Here is a 20,271-nt window from a genome sequence, read left to right as displayed (position 1 = left end):
TTGCAATATGTATATAGCGTAATAGCGCGGAAACAGAACAAAGAACAAGAGGGGACAAGTACAAGCGCTAACTTTCAACTGAGTTTTATTGTGAAACGAAGCAAGATATATACAAGCAGTCTTCACAGTGACTAACAGAAATAGTACGTGTCCAAACAAGCGAAAACAGAATAAACCAGCACGTGTTGGACATGGCAAGTGCCGAGACAGGAGTGGCCACCGCATGCGCGAACCTTGCAACAACGCAAGCGCTTTATCGCACAGTGAAATGGACGGCTTCCTCACACAGGATCATCGCTCCCGTCTCATCTAGAATGATGCAGTCATCTTTGTGCCGGTGCAAAACGCGTGTGCTATCAAACTTTTGTTTCGGACCTTATTTGCATGCTCAAGAAGCCCGTCGTTGAGCCAAGTGCCAGACCGACGTCGCAGGCACCACGCGACCGAGCAAGACAATCCGCTTGCCGCTTGCGAACCTTCTCGTCTCGAAGCAGGGCTGCATTTCTGCGACTGCGAGGCGAGCTTGTGCAGGGCCGAAAAGCGACATCAACAGCCTGGGCGATCTTGAACGGGATGACCACGCTCTCTTGGGCACCAACGTGTGCACTACGGCCTACGTACGTCTGAGCTGTGTGGATGCTTTCTGCTACGGCAACCAGCAAAGTTTCTGGGTGACCGGACTCTTTGAGGCATGCCACCTGGGCCGTGAAGCCCATGTCAACGGCATGGTGGGCATTTATTCAGGCAAAAGCCCTACATGCCTCAGCAAACACGAAAAGTGACCATCGGCGCTAGCGTCAACCCGAGTGATGCAAAAAATCATCATCGTGTGGCGACATCACGCTTAGGCGTCATCATGACGCCACGGAATTGCCGCGTCATCATCGAGACGTCACACAACGTGTCGCTTGGACATAGGTGGCCGACACCAGAGGCACGTAAACTCCGGAAAGCTTGTAATGGCTCCGATCCCGGAGGCATAGCGAAAGCACGCCAGGTGCAGAAATGCAGTCGAATGAGAAGACCCTAGCTTTCGCATTCCAGCCATATCAGGCGAATGCATAAGTGACCCTGTGAGTTCTCCCTTTAACTCCGCCAGGAAATCACTTTGGGTCAATAATTGCTGGATCTCGGCATAAAACACTTATGTGTTAGAAAAGAAAAGAGATTCACCCAATAACTAGTTGACCTTAGGCTTCGGTGCCCTTTAAGCCCCGTTAGGGATCGCACCCCGTCTGCAACCTTAACCGGGGAATTGAATTCGTATACGAATTACTGTGCACGCGCACATTGTCCCGCAATAATATTGAAGTTAAAATAGGAGAACAATGATCAAGCACACATACAGTGGCTTAAGAAATGGGAAAGCCGAATGCCCACACCTATGTACACTGCACTCGTGGGATGTCTGAAAGCGAAGAGCCCGAGTACGCGGGCACAGAACAAAGACACTGCGGCTTTGTGAAGCGTAGATAACTGAACAATGTTCAGGTGAATATAAATTTAATAATCATTCAAAAAAAGACTTCCAGGTCTTTCTTGGTCAGTAGTGTTAGGTTTGCCCGTTATGTTATTCCTACACCGGATCAACGAATCTTTTTGTGCCATCTCCCATATCTATTCATAACAGAGAAATTGCAGAACTGACACATTGCAGTCACAGCATCTGAAAGCCACTCCTGAGTTGTAGTGCGCGCCTTTGATTAAAAAGTGAATCTACACTTTTTTCTCCTCCCCAACCAACTAAAGTTTACAAGGTCATCTTCGAGGAAAATCTTCTGTATTGAGTAACGCCCGTATTCTTTAAGAACATAATAATACGCGTAGAACGTATTCATATAGACATACAATACATACTTCATATAGACATACAATACTCACACAGAAAGAATGTTTGTAAGTATGGTTGAGCATATTTTACGGGTCTTATTATCTGGCTAAGAGCTTAAAAGGCCCCTGACAGCAAATTTTTGTTTGTGAGTTTTTTACTGTAATTTGTAGCTTTGCGTCTGATAATGGCGAAACTGAATCGTAAATGATTTAGCGTATCGTACAGTTAATGCTAGCATCGTTAATTCTGACCAATCTTAGCATCGCGTCGAAATGCCCATCTAATATCGTAAGATCTAGCGCCCCACAGCTGAGGAGCGCATAAGATAACGTGCGCTCAAGCTTTGGTGACGCTGGCAGCGCAGTTTTCAAATCGGAGCCCCGGGAGCGGCAAAGAATGAAACGATGTGGGTGCTTCGGTATGAGTTAAGCCTGTTAAGAGCGTGTCCCTTCAGGAAAAAGGCATTCCTGGCGGAAGCAGCCATCTTGAGAGCTATCCGACAAGAGAGGCGAGGAGCAATAGCCCTCGTCGGTCGTGGTGCTGTGTGCGCTCTGCAAGTCTTCTGTGACGTCGACAATACTCGCTTTACTCGTGTTACGTCACACGAGGTCCCGACCTACGTCATACCAGTGGCGATGTCGCAAGGTGCTGCCAACTCAGACGAACACTCACGTTTACACTAAAACCAAATTGAAACACCCTAGTTAAAGGCAACGTTCGCCACTAATAATCGGCCAGAAGTGGCCACATATACGGCGCATTGAAACAACACAAACATCTCGAGGTATCAGTTTTGGTGTCAGGGTTCCTTTCAGCTGGAGACACTCGCGTAAGGTGAGGAGGTGTAACACTGGTCCGAGCAAAACTATTTCTAGCGTGCCGTTTTTATCACCCCTTCACCATTTACTCTGCCTGTCATCTGCATCACATTCTTATCACGTACGGGACATCATGACGCGCACTGATACACTCTCCGAAATAAAGGAGGGGTAACAAGACTACTGAACTGCTACACCCATTCCTTAGTTTAGGGTGCGAAGGGACGAAATGTTATCCCCCCGTCGTTACTCCTCCTGGTACTCAGCGTTGCTCCTTCCCGATACTCCTCAAGGGAGCTCTTGCGCAACTGAAGCTTTTCAGTTCCTGGTTAACGTACTCAGGATTTGAAGGTTATTTACACATGTGATTACATGTACAATCGCTGTACACACACTGCACTCCTAAAGACAGTTGGGGAAATTCACACAAACACACAGGGTTCGATCTCGCGACTGCTGATCGGCACGCGCATACGCTACGTCGCAGACGGAAAGGAAACGGGGTTGTATAGGCACTGTTAGGTCGTTGCGTGTTCTGATGCGTTAGTTTAACAGGATTACACGACAGCCTTTACTAATTCGTACGAAAGTGTCTTCCGTGACGTTCGTGAAAATCTTTGTCACGTTATTACTAGAGGCGTGCTTCTAGCGAATTTGCGTGCTTGATGAAAAATACAACTATTATACATACTTCGTACTGGCAGCTCACTGACATTTGGATAGTCTTTACGTTCACTACTCCTTTAAAGGTAAATGTTCTCGGTCGTGATGTAGAAAGAGAGACTGAAATATCTGTATGAATACGCAAGGTGCGACTTCATCACAGGAGCTAACTAAACTTGCTGCTAACGTAGTACTCCGCAGGGGAGATGGAGGAAGAAGGCTAAACAGGTTTGCCTCTTAAACAAGTTTCTGGGGCGGTGAAGTGTGCCCCCTTTTTTACACCTTTTTCGTTGTGACCTAGCCTAGATGTCAGTGGTCATACTTATAAAAATGCTACCACAAATAAACTAAAGATAGAGAAAGAAATGAAAGATAAAGATTAATGTTAAGATAGTCTACCAAAGCCGCGCTGACCTTGTGTTCAATTTTGCCACGTGCAGGTCTTCAGTATGCACGCGCATCTAACCATAGGAGAAGTTTTTTTTCTTCTTCTCTACTTTTCCTTTTTTTTTAACATTCCGCCACCATCTAAACGTAGATGGCGCGGCCCGGGATTGAACCTGGCGGAGCACTCGGCAGCCCAAGCAGTACTGCGCGTTACAGAAGCATGTACAATGGCCGTCAAAATATTCAGTGATATCCTGTAATTGCAAGTCTGCTGATCCTGTGCCATAGTCTAACTAAGCTCTGCCTGAAGACCATCTGAGCCTCTTTACGACGTATTATTAGTGAAGTTGAAAGCCAGATCTATCAGGCTTGCATTGGAGTGGTGGCGTCGTCTCCAATACTCTAACATGCTCGATAATTACAGTGCTTTCATTGGATCTGTGTGTATGAGGCCCGGGTAACCAGGGGCAGCGCTACGGTGTTCTGACACCCACCAGGTTCGCCGCGACGAGGCACCGCTCAACACAGCCTCAACACACGCACGTGTAATATATACTTATGCAATGCTTTCTCCCTTATCCGCGATACCTTGTCGACGTGCTCGATTCACGCGCCAAGATATTTAGTCAGTAGAAGTTTTTATAATACCCGGCTTGTTGTCTCCATCACACTCCTCCCGGAAATAATTACTGCTGCCTGGTATTTTGGCGTGTCCCTGGGGCACACACACGCAGGCAGACACGCAGGCACATATGCTTGCAGCAACCCCCATCCACCCAGGCATGCTTCCTTTTCAAGTGCAAATGATTGACCATTCAAAATTTCAACACGGCAGCACAATCAACCAAGAGACGTTACGGACCATGAAATCTAAGAAAAAATCACAGCATATCCACGGAGTGAATGATGATGAGTGGGCGAAGCTGCGGAGGTTCATCGGTAAACCGTGAATCTTCCGTGAATTCTGCCCAGTACATCATCACCGACGTGAGATCGGGCGCGTTTATACTAAAGGTTCGATGAGTTATGACGAGTTGCAGCTCACTTTAATTTTACATGTACGCTGTGAATTTTCATTGTTTAGAAAACCATTGCTTTAGAAAACATCTGGCGTCTTTCGTTAAGCAGCTGGCGTCTTTTCGTTTTGCTTTAGAAACATCTGGCGTTCTTTCGTTTTGCTTTTAGAAAACATCTTGCGTCTTTCGTTGGTTTATTTCATCAATCAACGGCGTTTTGAACAAAATTTTTATTGTTTAATCACGCACAGGAGAAATCTCACCAGGCACCACCTTGGAGATAAACAATGGCTGCTAATGGGAATGAGAGACAGAAGAAGTCGGCTTTTAGCTAACACTTACACTTCTACTTCTACTAACGTTTCCTACTGGAACATGCCAATGGCTGCTAATGGGGAATGAGAGACAGAAGAATTCGGCTTTTAGTTAACGCGCACGCTGCGAATTTTTTATTGTTCAACAACGCACAGGAAAAATCTCCCACCGGCACCACCTTGGAGGTCAAGATCTGGTACTAGCGTTACGACTGGTTACGCACTACTACGACTACGAGGGACGAACGGGTGCCGCCTTAAGGAGCTTCGCCCCTAAAAACCGAATATTTCCGCAGCCTCACAATGCAGCCTAAAGCCTGTTTCACATGCGAGCGACTGAGCGGTGGGGCCTGCGGTGATCGAGCGGCACCAGGACGCACGGACGGCGCTTCGTTTCATATGCATCGATTTTGTGCGATGCATGTGAAACCCGCTGGTTTCTTTTCTCCGAGTTCGCTTGTTTTGGTGCGCTAGGGTTGCGAGTTTCACCAGCCTTCTACTTCGGTGCTCGATTTTCACGCGCCTAAGCCTTCAATGATGTAAATGTGCAGTGTATCAGAGTGCAATTAAATAACTTCAGTAGTTAAGTTTATTTCTGTTCCAGCTTTCCTTTTTCTTTTTACCACGCAAGTCTTGTTGCACGCTTATACACTTGGCCATGGAAAAGCAAAAGAAGGAATTGGCTTTTGTGGTTTTAAACTTTCGCAGGGTTTTCGGTGGCTTTTGCTCTCGAATGCCGCAAGGCGTTGGTGCGCCGTCTGGGCCGGCAACCGGATGCAAATGGCCCAGTCGACGATATTGTGTGTTTGTGAAGGAGCTCGTCTCTCTTTTTGCCTATGGCCATTCCAGTAGAGAGGCGGCGGCATTTGTCGTCTTCGGGGTACGTGACCATTCAGAAAAAGAAAATAGCAAACTATTCGAACGTGCTGGGTCAGAGTAGTGAACAAGAATAAACAGAAACATGTGCTGCGAACTATAAGTGCGGTGTGCCGTAGGGTCCCCCTGTCCAGACCTGTGTTGGTGCGACGATTCAATAAAAATGCAAAACAACAAGATCACACGTGCAAACGATTTGTCTGCTTTGATGGAAGCGCCGTAGAGAACAACAAAAGGAAAAGAACGGCACTTCTACACTGCCAGCTCGTTGCAGCGGATGTCGTCTGCTAGGAAAGCGAGTTTCTCCCAGCGCGCGCGCCCGCACCTCGACGACTCCACCCCCGCAGTCACGTGCTCCTCACGTCACTGCTCCCCTATTGGTTGACCTTGGGCAGATGCGAGCGAATTTTTCCAACTGCTCGAAGAAGATCGCAGCGTCCTTTGGTCGCTGTTAAACCTGTTTTTGGGTTCCTGCAACGACAGCAAAATCGCTGTCACGTGAAACAGGCTGAACATGAGCAATTTGGCTCTCTGCTGTCAGACTTTGCCAACAACGTGGTCGTATAGCCTTACTTGCTTCTTAAAGTCTCTTCGGGCATTGAATGTTCTCCGAGACCATAAACTTTTTGCGTTGACTTGGTCAGTTCGTCCCTTGTGGGACAAAAGCGCACACTTTTGGATGAACTGCGCACAGCACGCACACGCCGGCGGTTCTTCCATCGTTGGAGGAAAGCACCCTTTTTCGGGTGAACTGTGCAGTTGGTTCCACGAGCATTTTATACTTATATTGCCACGAGCATTTATGACTTTATTTTGGCGTATTCGGACCGCAAAATCTGTTAGCAACGCTCGGCGCGGACCGCGCCGCAATGTTTGGAAAGCTTCGCGATTGTTTGAGACCGTTCTGTTAACATGACGCGCAGGACGCGAATAGTCAAGTTTATTCGAGAGCTTACGCGAGCGCCAGGGATAAGGATGGAAGGTTCGATGACTGATGTATATAGACGACGCCTTCCGCCGAAAATCAGATTACCGAGGACCGACCACAGTGGTTACCACTATCAGTGTAGAGCGTGTTTTGCTTGTACTTTAACTTTACATTTGCTGGGCACAAGTTCGCCCGAATAAAGAGTTTCGTCTAGAACACACCGGCTTCTGCCTTCGTCAACGTCACGACCACGCGACAATATGTCCTTTAGGACAGCAGTTCGCTTTCACTCAGTTTAAGGCAAACTGGGCCACTAGAAAATATATCTGCGTGGCTTAAGGTAAGTGGGTTAGAATTAAACACTGATTAAACAAAGAACATTGAATTTACACGCCTTAATAATACAATCGAGGCAGATCGAAAACAATCAGCTCCAATGGACGACCGTAAAGTCACTTCGGTTATATGCTTTGGGATTTTTTTTTTCACAAATATGCACACTGGCTGCTCACGTCAAGTACTTACGTCTCCAGAGCTACTGGTATGACGCCACTCATTATCGGCATGCTCGAAAAAACTAATTTCTGACCCTGAAACAGCATACAAACCGACGAGCGATGCATGAGGAGTCTTGGACGACTGCAGCGCTCTCCATGGGCACTTGTCATGCCGCCCACCACAAAGTCTTGAACAACGAAAATATTGAAGCAGGTTTACTGACTTAACGTTCCGTAAAATAGGAGAGCTTGACATTGCATTGCTTTACCTTGTTCCTAACGTTTAGTGGTCAGTAGTGGGGCTTGGCCTATTCCTGTGGCACATACCGGCCAGGCTTGTTATAGACAGCTTCTTGACTTTTAATGGACCGGAAGCGAGATCGCCCAATGCCCGCTAGGCTATGCCAGCTTCTTCGACTTCGAGAGGTTGCCCCGTTTCCGTGGCACATGCCAGCTAGGAGTTGCGTTATATACGCTGCGCAGGGTTAAACGTCGACCTTAAACAAATTTGCTGTTACGAAAGACATAAAACCCACAAGGTGAACAACGAACAACTCCGGCAACTGCCATTCACCGCCGCCTTTTTATTCTTGAAAATAGGATTCAGTCTTTTTCAGGATGTGAATGTTGCGCCACTGAAAGGGGCGCCATTCAGTCACGTTCAGGCGATCACTCGCAAACTCTCTTTAGCGCACAACGGGCTTGTTGAAAGGGCTGTCCAATTAAAGTGTCTCTTAAGACTCGCAGTGAACCTGCGGCAAGCTCCCACAAACGCCCTTCGACGCCCCTTTGATGACGTTCGTTTCACTACCGCTTGCCACCAACAACAGCGCCATGACCAACCACGCAGCAAGAAGTGAGCTGCGCAACTTTAGCCGGGCAGAAAGTGCCGAGGCGCACTGTGAGCGGTTCTCTTGCCAGACTGTGAAATATTTCCTCCGTATTTCGATGAGCAACACACTATACGGCATTTGCTATGAGTCATTCTCAGAAACTTGGGATTTGAGAACGGATTCAATTTATGCACGCCTGCGTGTTCAACAGTTTATTCTGTCTCCCTTTTGTTACTTGATTATATCAGGAATTCCAATTGGTTTCTCCCCATCTGCGCCTAGTCAAATGCCACTTTTCAACCTTGATTTTCCATCTTTAACCGATCATGTTTCGTCGTATTTTTTACAAAACAATTTTAATGTTAAAACATTATTGAAAAGCAGAAATGCGGGCGTGTTGCAAGCTGTTTTGCCTTATCAGCGTACATGGTAATTGAGACGGCAGCAAAAGGAAGGGACTTTTTTCCGTCCTCATTCTATCGTTTTCTTTAACACTGTGTGCTGCTAAGTAGTGCAGACTCTTATATATTTGTCTATCTGTTTAACTTTGGCTTAAGGAGAACCACGGCGCACTTATTTAACGCCGAACGCGAAACAGTGATGCGTTAACAGAACGGACAGCCGCTCTTGATTCATAACGAATTAAATTGAATACGAGACACGTCGAAGAAGTACTGTGCATGTGTGCGTGTTGTAGTTTGCGCTGTACAATTAAATTCCTTATGAATGATGGTGTGTAGTGGAATAGGCTACTCATACAGGCTATAGGCAGCCTAATTTTATGCTGCTATGGGCACGCCTCATAATCGTAGCTGTTGTGCAATGCAAGCTTTGTGCAGATATGCTGAATGGGCGAAACATCATTATTCGACATCGCCTAAGATGAAAAAATTGAGAAGGAATACGTGAAGAAATAGTTTCCCATTCCCCGCATCTCTGTCTTGAGTTTATCAAAAACCCTGGCTTCTGAAGGCTATTTCACGGAATGTAGATGTGATACATTCGCGATCGCAGGGTTAAGCCAGAAAAGGAGCGATACTCTTAGCCGACTGAAGAGCCACTCCTTTTCGCAGAAACGCCCAGCTCACGTTTCACTAATCTTTATGACGCTTCCGGCGGCAGCTGATAGGAGGCCGTGCAAATAGGCTGACCAGCCAGACGGCGCCGCCATTGCCCTTCTAATGCGCACGGAGTGAACGCACGAAGCGGGAACACCGGCAAACGTGTTAGGTGTTTGGACTGGCTCTCTGAGCTTTACAAGGCAAAGAAGTGCAGTTGACTAGGGGACCGGCGAAAAGACAGGGCGCCTGCCCCCTGCAAGCCCCAAAATCAAACCAAAATGACACGATGCTCATACTTACAATTGACACACTCTTAACCGTGCAATAGATTTATTTTAAAAAAGCGTATATAAGAGTTGTTACATCTACAGTACGTTCTTACATGTATATTTCATTCTGCTCTGCCCTATGCTGCTGACATGTGAATTAAAACACTTGCAATTTTATTCAAAGACAGATTTAGCTTTTGGATCTATCTAGGAATGATCCCCTCGGAGATGTCGATGTTCAACATTTTTCGCTGATCGATGACGGGCGAAAAGTGGCGATTACCCTGCGCCTGATAACAAAACACATGACTGGATTTGCCCAGGCAATGACGTCAAGAGCTCCAACGTAATTCCCCAGTTTCTAGCCACGAACGTAACTAAGAAACAAAATACGCCGCCTAAATGGCACGAATTCGACAGGAGCCAATACTCAGTGCTCTATGCCTCCAATGAAATTATAGGTTCTAACGCTCGAAGCAGCGCATTCCGTTTGTTCTAGCGCACTCACGTAGTGTTCTACTCTGTTGTCTTCCTTTTAAGCGCTTTACGCTGCCACAGAGTGTTAAGCGTTAACTGTCACGACCATTTTGAACGTTACGCAATGCGCCTCACGTGGGCATCAACTCGCGATAATGTGTTGACCAATACCGTCGCAGCTCCGTTCAAAGCATCCTTATATTGTTTAAAGTCGTCCGCATGAAGACGATGAGATACTCTAAAGATGGGAGACTCCGAAGCCTTTTATGGGCGAAGCTCCTTAAGGCGTCACCCGTTCGTCCCTCGTAGTCGTAGTAGTGCGTAACCAGTCGTAACGCTAGTACCAGATCTTGACCTCCAAGGTGGTGCCGGTGGGAGATTTTTCCTGTGCGTTGTTGAACAATAAAAAATTCGCAGCGTGCGCGTTAACTAAAAGCCGAATTCTTCTGTCTCTCATTCCCCATTAGCAGCCATTGGCATGTTCCAGTAGGAAACGTTAGTAGAAGTAGAAGTGTAAGTGTTAGCTAAAAGCCGACTTCTTCTGTCTCTCATTCCCATTAGCAGCCATTGTTTACCTCCAAGGTGGTGCCTGGTGAGATTTCTCCTGTGCGTGATTAAACAATAAAAATTTTGTTCAAAACGCCGTTGATTGATGAAATAAACCAACGAAAGACGCAAGATGTTTTCTAAAAGCAAAACGAAAGAACGCCAGATGTTTCTAAAGCAAAACGAAAAGACGCCAGCTGCTTAACGAAAGACGCCAGATGTTTTCTAAAGCAATGGTTTTCTAAACAACGAAAACTCACAGCGTACATGTAAAATTAAAGTGAGCATAGGCGTATTAAAGTGCATAGGCGTATCTACCGGGGGGGGGGGGGTAAGGGGGGCGCTAGCCCCCCCACTGAGAAATGTTGGGGGGGGGGGCAGAGCCCCCCCCCCCTTTCGACAGTGGTTATTGTCGGCTGCAGACTGGGAAACTAACAAGTCAGGCAAAGTTTTACTTTAACGCAGCAATAACGTAATTTTATAATGAAATTTGTTCTTCGATTATGCTGTGACGACTGTCCTCCGTGTGTCATGACCACGCACTGCAGGCTACCTGCGGTGCGGGCTGCCTATTCCACGCTTGTGCGTCTTGCGCTCGAGCATTGCAGAGGAGGCTATCGCTCAGCAGGGGCTCTACAACATTACAGGAATTTGTCATGATTGCATTTTGTTCTGCCTGGCCTGAAATTTAAGTAACCCGCGACGGAAACATGCGCGGGAACCAGTAAACGTTTTATAGCCCGATTAAACGCTCTCCTTTTTCAGGAATTCGGTTTCTTTCTTTGAAAACGAATAGCATCGCCACTGCTCCATATTCAAGCTGCTGTGAGTTGACGAGTGAGCAGAAGTGTCCAGTATTTTAGTTGTGCCTAGCCAGGACATCTAAAATAGGTTCCCACTTTAGTCTCCGATTAGCCTGCTTCACCTTGCTTATCATATGGTAGCCTGCAGCTTCACTTGGCTTGTAACAAGGCCGTGGACTCGAGCACATTGAGAAGCCCAGCTTTCAAGTTTGCCCCGTTATTTGATCTATACCTCACCAGGGAGATGATCAGCGTCAACGGTTTTCTGGACTAAGAAGGCTGCCTACTTGCAAAGGATTGTGTCTGTTCCTAATGTTTATTTCTCTCTCTACCTCTTTGTCAGCAACGATGAGTCCACAGAGTTGTACGCGCGCAAAAACAGCTCAACATCCTACTACAACTGAAAGTATCTATTATACACATATGAATCCATCTCGCTCGCTGCTATATATAAGCAGCCGCTGCCAATGTGATTGGCGGGCAGCCTTCATAAAATACGTTCCGAAAAAAATGACATATTGTTCGGCACAGTAGTTTGCTGCTTATTGTGCACACTTCATTTTAACGCCGCGAGTTTTCGCAGACTTGTGACGTCGCGTAACAAGGAGGCGATTTTATGGCATATTGAAACTTTTTGACAAATAGCGAGGAACCAATGACAAACAATACGCCGTATTGAAAATAGTTCATTATTATTTTTTACGCAGCCATGCGTACGTGGTAATTACGCGGTGGATCACTTACGCGTCATTTGTTGCGTCGTTTTACGAGCAGGTGCTGTGAGCATGACCCAGAAAATTTGGACCAATCAATAACAGCTAACGACCTATATGGAAGGAAACAATGCGGGGTAGTTTAACGTTATAATCGCCCACATTTCTTCAAGCAAAATTTTAGCTTACACAGTTTGCGTAGGCTATTTACTTGAAGGAACCGGAGGAGAGGAGTAAAGGGCCACTTCACCGCTTTTCCGTCCACACCCCACCCAAGCTGGGAAAAGAAGGAGGGTAAGCAACGACACCTAGTATATAAATTCGTAGTCATTTATAATCTTATAACTATACACAACCAGCTCATTGTGGTTTGCCTAAATATTCACCGACTGAAGGTGGCCTGAGCCCGGGCCGGCAACCTTGCAGGTGTTTTTTTTTTCTTAATAAAGTTTTTTCCGTCCGTCCGTGAATTTGGTCTTCTTCTTAAGAAAGACTTTATATTAGAGGGCCCTAACAGTAAAGAAATTGGCACACCGCTTATCCTGAAGACTTCTGTGAAGTACCTTGCTTTGTCAGCCACATGTTTTGTTTAATAAGTGAGAATTTAAAGCACTAGAGTCATAGCAGGTTCATCATACTCATCGTATCTACAACGCCAAACAAAGAGTGGGAATTTCGCTGATGCAATGCTCCGATGATCAGGTTCAATTTGGGTGTACTTCTTAAGCTACACGGTAATATTTCCAAAATATTATTAAACACTGCTGTGTTGCTGTGTTGTCGCGGTATAGGGCGGCCCAGCCTGCAAAATCTGTTTGTGCAGAATCTGCCTTGATTTAAAGCAATTAGTTTTGAAAAGCAAGTCATCTGAGCTCTATGAATATAAAAAATCAACTTATATATATATATATATATATATATATATATATATATATATATATATATATATATATATATATATATATATATATATATATATATATATATATATATATATATATATAGAATATACATATAGAATATACATATAGAATATATATAGGGAGGTACAATCTCTCTCCCGCAGTTTGTCTAGCCGAAGCACTCAAACTGCTAGATTGGGAAGAAACCGAAATGAGGGTTAACCTTACAATCTACACTTTGCGGACGATACCGTAATGTTCAGCAGTGACCGCGATGAATCGCTAAAAAGTGATTGAAGAATTAATCCGTGAAAGCATCAATGTAGGGTTGAAGATGAATACACAGAAGGCACAGATAATGATAGATGGTCCGGCGAAAGAGCGTCAATTCGTGATAGACAACCGGACCCTTGAATCAATATTGGCTAACGATTAACACAGGAGCCTATTCATGCTAAGGAAATTCATCGAAGCATGGGTTGGTGCGTATAGGGTAGGAATTCCCAACTCATGACCCGTAACCTACCACGGCCACTAAAGCGGAAATTATACAGCCACTGAATTTTGCCAGTCTTAACATATTGCGCAGAAATATCGAGAATAATGAAGATACTCGAAAAGAAGGTAAGGAGCGCACAGCGTGCAATGGAAATGAAAAAGACAGGCGTGACAGCGGAGTGGATCAGAGAAGAAACAAGGGTAGCTGATACCCGAGTGTAGAAAAAAATGTCGCCGGGCATTAATTCGCAATAGCAGACTGGAAACAATATAATAGCTTTTGGGGTTTTGCGCGCCAAAGCCACGATATGATTATGAGGGATGCCTGAGTGGAGGACCCGGGGAAAAGTCGAGATTCATTAACGTAATGTGAGCACACAGACCTCCAGCATTTGGCCTCCATCAACATGAGACCGCAGCATCCAGCATCAAACCCCGTTTATTTCGAGTCAGTAGCCGAGCACCGAAGCCACTTTACCACCCAGTAAAAAAGAGAATGAAAGGTTTTCTTCTCCAGTCCGTTTCTGCCCGTTAATATGAACCAACTCGCATTTTAACGCTTCTATAGGCCAATAAACGGCATGCGCTCAAAAAGCACATCATGACAAAACCGACAACGCATTATTCTTCCATACCGGCGGAAGGTGCGGTTACAACGATTTGGAAATCAAAAGGTGGTGGCAGCTGCAGCGCCTCAGCCTCGCATAGGTGAACGAGCGGGGAGTGAACCAAGTCCAAGTGACGTTTGCCTTGGTATTCCACAAAGCTCCATGTTTTCCATACACTGTGACTGCGGAAAATGCGTGCGCTATTGTAGTTTCGCTAACCGTTTTCTCCTGGTTTACCACGGCGTCACATTGCGGAACGAGCTTACAAAGAGCTCCACCTTCCGGGAACGCTCCCAGCGTGTCCTGTGGGGAGCCCCACAACGATAAGAATCACTTTCAAACCACGGAATCAGCGCTGCAGCCACGAAACCCCGCAGTGCGCTCTTCGCAGAAATGAGCGCGACCAGAGCATGCGCGCACAATGAGCGGAGAGGGGAGCAGTGTTGGCGAATTCATAACCGTGCGACAACCGGGCAAAGTTCGGATGAGGCCCTTAATGAATCCGCAAGACGCCCGGCAGCCTAAGGTGGCATGTTCATGAATGAAGGCAGGCACCACATACAAGAGCCGGTTGTTTCAAGGGGCGAAATTGTGACCTTGTTGTGGATTCACAAAGCTAAAAGACAGGCACACTGGAACGACCAAGTTGGGGTTCGCTGCTAGTCAAACGCCCGTGAAACGAGTGCTCACAGCCGCGCATTGTGCGTGATGCCGCGCTGACATGTTGGCGGGCCAACAATGGCGGCGGCGTCTGGCCAGCAACCGGCTCGGCGGCACAAAGGCGGCCACCTGCGCGGCGGCGCCCCTGGGTGGCCGGAATGCGGCCCTCGTTAGGCGCCCCTCGGCAGGGTGCCTGCTGGGTGCCCCCCTCCGGCCAATTATGCGCCGGCACCAACGACCTGTCATGGCTCGGCCCCTTTCACTGAGCATGGGTGCCCGTTTCGCGTGGGCCCTGCTGCTGCTGAGCCATTCGGGAAAATTCTTTGGTAGGCATGTGGCTTTACTCGGCGATAGGATTCTATTGATAACATTGTGATTGGCGGTGTCGCAATACCAAGCTTCAATTCACGTGGCTTTTTCCGTATGATGGAATACAAAACTACTGTGTCTGCGAACAGAAAATCGCTATCATTTTCAAGATTTTTGCAGCGGTGTTAGCAAGACGTCAAATTTCGCCTTGTCAAGTGGTTGGGCAATATTAATTTCTGGGCGGCAAAATTTTTTGCACTTCTAGAGATGGCAATCACCTTCCTCTGGACATAACATGAAAATATGGTCGGCATGAAACTATGAAAACGGTAATTATGGTCGGCGTGGAAATATATAGAAAAAGCTAATACATAAAGGCAAGCAGTACTTGGCGTATAGGGTACACATATCCTGCGATTTCTCAGTTCTTTCAGGAATAAAGAAAGGAGGGGCCCCGTTCTGTGGCCGGTAATGAAAATCAGGCATTACGCAGACGGTGCATTTCTTACACAGCACCCGGCATCAGTAACCCGACCGTTGGCAAGTTTTTGCAACAACAGTACAAGCACAGTTGTAGACAGCACCCAGAAAAGATGAAAAAATAAGGGACGCATAACAAGAATCATGTTTCGGCTAGAACGCCTTGTAATGCTATTGCATATTTCGTTCACCTCACACTGAACCGTTGGTAAGCAAAGGAGGAGTGTTCAGTGTGATCTGCTTGGTCAGTAATCACCACAGCTCGCCCATGGCCCTTTCAATGCCGCTATTCCCCGATGGAATGTCAGAGCGCTGATGTCATGTAGGTCAGAGAAGCTCCAGCCTCAGTGACTGATTGTACTCCTTTGCACGTGCAGTGCTCTCCTTCTCTCTCTCTTCCTCTTTCTATTCCCCATTCCCTTATCCCCAGCGCAGGGTAGCCAACCAGACTTTCGTCTGGTTAACCTCCCTGCCTTTCTTCTTCCCGCTTTCTCTCTCTCTGCTTGGTCAATAATAAACCTATTTCTTATGCTTCGTGAGCGTATTCTGCATGACTGTTGGAACACCGGATGCTGTGTAAGAAATGCACCCACTTGATTTTCATGTGGAATATGTCCACGGGCAATATGTGCATCAAATCAAGAATATATGGATATGAAAGAAACTGCCCGCCTCCCGGATTCTCTTAAACATAAACTGGTTTCTCTCTGACACAGCTTGTCGGGCCGTTGCATCACGTTTCTCATTGACTTACATCGTCTCAACAATGATACTTCGTGAAAGAACACCGAGGCCTTTGCAGAAATATTTCGCATATTTTGCCTAGCATCCCTGAAAGTCTCGAAATATATTAAGAAGCGAGTGTTTTCTACAACTATAAAATAAGGTCGGAGCAAGACAACTAAATCAACACTAAATTTTATTTTCACGAGAACATTTTATGAAGAAGGTACGCAAGGAAGGTACGCAAGCATCACAGTGCATAAGTTGATCATTCTAATCTGATGACATTAGACTCCTCATGTTAAGGACGTCGAAAATAACAAAGAGTCTTTTTGGAGGCGCTGAAACGCGTCCGTGCTTATATCGTAGAGGGCTACTTGAGTGAGTGTTTATTTGTTGCTCTCATTGTAATCCCATTGAGATCATCGAAAGAAAATGTTCTTTCTAAAGACGCAGCGAATAACTGCGGCACTCAGGAACTCCTGCTCGGAAGAGGTCAGGAAGATCTAACGTCTTTCCTATGGTATGCAATTTCTTTAATTTTGGTCGGTATCTGAGGGCTTATGATATTTCAACTCACGATAATCTCATGGACATATAGGTATAAGTTCCTGAGACTAGCTGCTAAACAATATTATAATTTCAACTGGAGCGGCTCATGAACGGCTCAAGTTATTTTGCACTCGGTTCACTACTAACGAAAAGATACATGCGTTGAACTAATGCAATGTTTGAATAAAACCCCAAAACTGCATTACGTGATTCTGGTTGTATGGTGGAAACCAAGCACAAATTGTTGTTCGATACAAAGAAAGAAAGGTCTGGTGACCACAAACCATTTCCATCAGGTAATGCTATTACTCTCACTTACAATCATCGCCACGTGCCTATGTGCCTAAAAACACCCCTGGATTCGAAGATTCACGCTGTTTGGAGCATCGCAGAAGCCGGCTTCCAACCATCGGACCCTACTTTTGCGCGTCCCTTTCACGGTCGCGCCAAAGAGCCACAAAGTCCGGGAAAGCGCCGCTGCAAGAGATTGCGGTTGAAACGGCCAGGGTGGCCACGCCATCGCGGCGACGTTTCCATGGTACCGGAAGTCTGTGGGAGCACTGCTTGAAATGGAGAGAGTTTCTGCGCCCCTCGGTGTTCGCGCCGAAGCATCGACTAATCGCATTACCACAGTGGGAAAGGAATTATCCCGGCAACAAAATGCGCGCGGCTCCATTACTCACGAGCGTACTCGAGCTGCAAACAAGATCGGAGCCTCGATTCGCGGCGTGTTGTTGATGGGCGCGCAGGGAAGCCGACGACAGACGGCGCCCTTTGTCCTCCTCTCCGAGGCGGCCACCCCGGTCGCCACCGGCGCGGTGGTCCCCGTAATGGAACGCGCCGCTTGGCTGGCGGGCTATCATTTGGTGCCATTAGGAGAGGCACCCACGCCTTTCATCGCTCTCCCCGTTCCGGTTTGGCTCCTCCGGGGGGCAACCCGTTCGTGTCGGCGGCACCCACAGGTTCAACAGGTGTCGCGTTGGCACCTCTCTTCTTTAGTAATTGCGATTGCACAAGCTGTGCCGGTGCGGACAATTGAACTTATGGGTGAATTGTGGGAGTACGGGATAAGGCACGTGTATATTTTTTTTTCCGAACCACCTTGTTTCTATGCCAAGCTGTGCCGCTTTTCCACCTGTTCTGAAATGTGTAACATTGCAAACACGGACTGCCAAAAGGCACACGGACATACAAACGGAAGCGCTCGTAGCAACTGGTTGCGTCTTCTAGCAAGCGCTTCCGTCTGTGTGCCTTCCTGTAGTCCGATGTAGTCGCTACACTTTTCAGAATGAAATTCCAACTCGCCCAAGAAACATTCCCCCCTCATTTCTTCGGGCATCTCAGTGTCCCTCTCAGTTTCGTGCGTCATCTGTTTTCGCAAGAGAGGCTTGTGAGCCGAGCGGATTTAAACCTGGTCACGCGTGTAGACTTGGCCCAGAGTACGTATCCAGCTCATTCCACTCCAGACTCGTTCATAATGCATTCTGAATGCAATATATCGCGCGCATGTAGTATTGCCGCGATCTTAGGAAAAAATTTTGCCTTAAGTGCAACCGTCTTGTTCATTCAGTCAGCTAAACGTCTTGATTTTCTTAGTGATAAGTGCGTCTCAGAAAAGCTTGACTGGGATCTCCTGTTCTCTGCCCGCGGCCACACCCAGGTCTTCATGTCCTTGGGGACACTGGACCGGACAAGCGGCTTCTTTGGCCATGGGCGCCTCTTCCCATCTTTATTTCCTTCTCCCCATTGAGACGTGCTCCCAGCTAGGGTTGCAGAAATAGCGTCTTTCGCTCTCCTCACTCTTCCCTTCTGGAGAAAAATAGAAGCGGTGGTTCTTCAAAACCCCGTAGTCTGCAGCAAGTGGCATCCGAATGTTTTCAGGTGAAAGTGCAAATATTGTGAGGAGGCGGCAAATTTGGCCCGCATGGTGTGGACATGTGCTACTCAGATGATAGCTCGCTCACTCTTGAATCCTGGGAGGCTCTGCTCCACAGCCCAGACCCCAACGTCCACCAGGACATCATCGGTCATGCCCTTGCCACTGCCGTGTCGCAAGCGATTCCGGCCGGTATCTGCGGGTGACGAGGGATGTCTCTCCTGACATTCATTGACTGGAGTTGTAACATAGTTGGTGCTGTAAATCTGTATCAGGCGCACGTAATATTGCTACCATGCCGTGAGCTTTATGTGGCCGCTTATGAGCATTTGGCACGACGAAAGGAACTACTGTTGTATGAACAATTCCAATCCTGTTCGCTTAACATCTAATGGGCGCCATGTACGTGTGCACAGAGACATGCAATAACTGTTCGCATTGGCTCAGGCATTGCTTTCTCTGAATTCCCCCAATGTCCCATTCCATATACAGGATAGCCATGAACCTTTCGGGCGTTACTAAAACGTTCGTTCTTATACAGCTCCCCTTACCTCTGGCAGAAGACGCACCCACACGATTGCTAAAATGATGTCGCACGAACGCAGCGTTCTGGGCGTGTTGGAATGACATAACGAGTCTTATACACTCTAAACGTGGTAACCGAGAAATGTGATTTTGTGCACCGATAGTAATGGTTACTAAGTTTGGAATGTATGCACTCTAAACTAATGTAACCCTCACTATATCGGTGCACAAAATCACATTTATTCGTTACCACGTTTATAGTGCAGCGCCCGAAAAGACACGCCAAATGCAAGGCGTGATACGCACATGCGCAAAAAAAAAAAAAAAAACACCGAAAAAGAAAAGCGTGTATGCTACGAAAATACACGGACAAATAAAATCCGGAGGACCGTCTTTCTCCTTTGCGGACGCTTTACTCGTCGCGCCCTCTTGCAGCAAGCGCCAATGGAGAAACTTTTCTCCTCAACCACGTGGGCTTGCGCGCGCACGCCGAGTTACGTCGTGATTCCGTGCTGCGAAGAGTGGCCGCCCTTTCGCGCTCACTCGGCAGCCGTCGCTACCCGACCTCGGCCAGCCGCGTGCAATTACTTGTATCTAGGATTGATGCGAGCAGTACACGAGTGACGTTCATTGTTTTTGTTGTATGTGTTGAGTAACGTGTGTGGCGTTTTATTGCGATAGCAATTATATGGACAGTCTCGGCTGAATTTTGCCGTCGCCGTCGCAATCGCGGCCGTCATACACCGTATATGTATAAGTATGTATATATAAATAAAAGCCCCAAAGAAAAATAATTCAGAGAAATGCTTCCGAAGCGCGTAATCGAACCAGGGACCTCTCGCTCCGCAGCGAGTGGCGCTAACCACTACGCCACGAAACGCAGATCCTCCACGTAGCTAACGGCGAGCGTGATATACACACCATTTAACGCTGGACGGACTCAGAGACGCTAGGCGCTTATAAGCGTTTCTTCATTACCAGCGAGATGGCGCTAGTAGCGCGACGGGCGGATTTAAAAGTCGTCGGCGAGCTCGCTCTCTTCTTCTTATATTTGCGCAGGGAGAAGCTTGCCCTTCCGCTGTCTGCTCGCGCGGTTTTCTCGTGCT

The 20,271-nt window shown here is 47.0% G+C and overlaps 1 protein-coding gene across 2 annotated transcripts in view; it reads right to left on the bottom strand.

The window, feature by feature from the left end:
• Positions 1-20,271, bottom strand: part of LOC119394554 (indian hedgehog protein) — a 349,717-nt gene that overhangs the window by 126,208 nt on the left and 203,238 nt on the right. The gene's annotated exons all lie outside the window — the stretch shown is intronic.

The sequence above is a fragment of the Rhipicephalus sanguineus genome, chromosome 5 (assembly GCF_013339695.2).
Source record: "Rhipicephalus sanguineus isolate Rsan-2018 chromosome 5, BIME_Rsan_1.4, whole genome shotgun sequence".
Lineage (NCBI taxonomy): Eukaryota > Metazoa > Arthropoda > Arachnida > Ixodida > Ixodidae > Rhipicephalus > Rhipicephalus sanguineus.
Note: the sequence above shows the minus strand (reverse complement) of the source record. Positions and strands in the feature narration are given on the sequence as shown.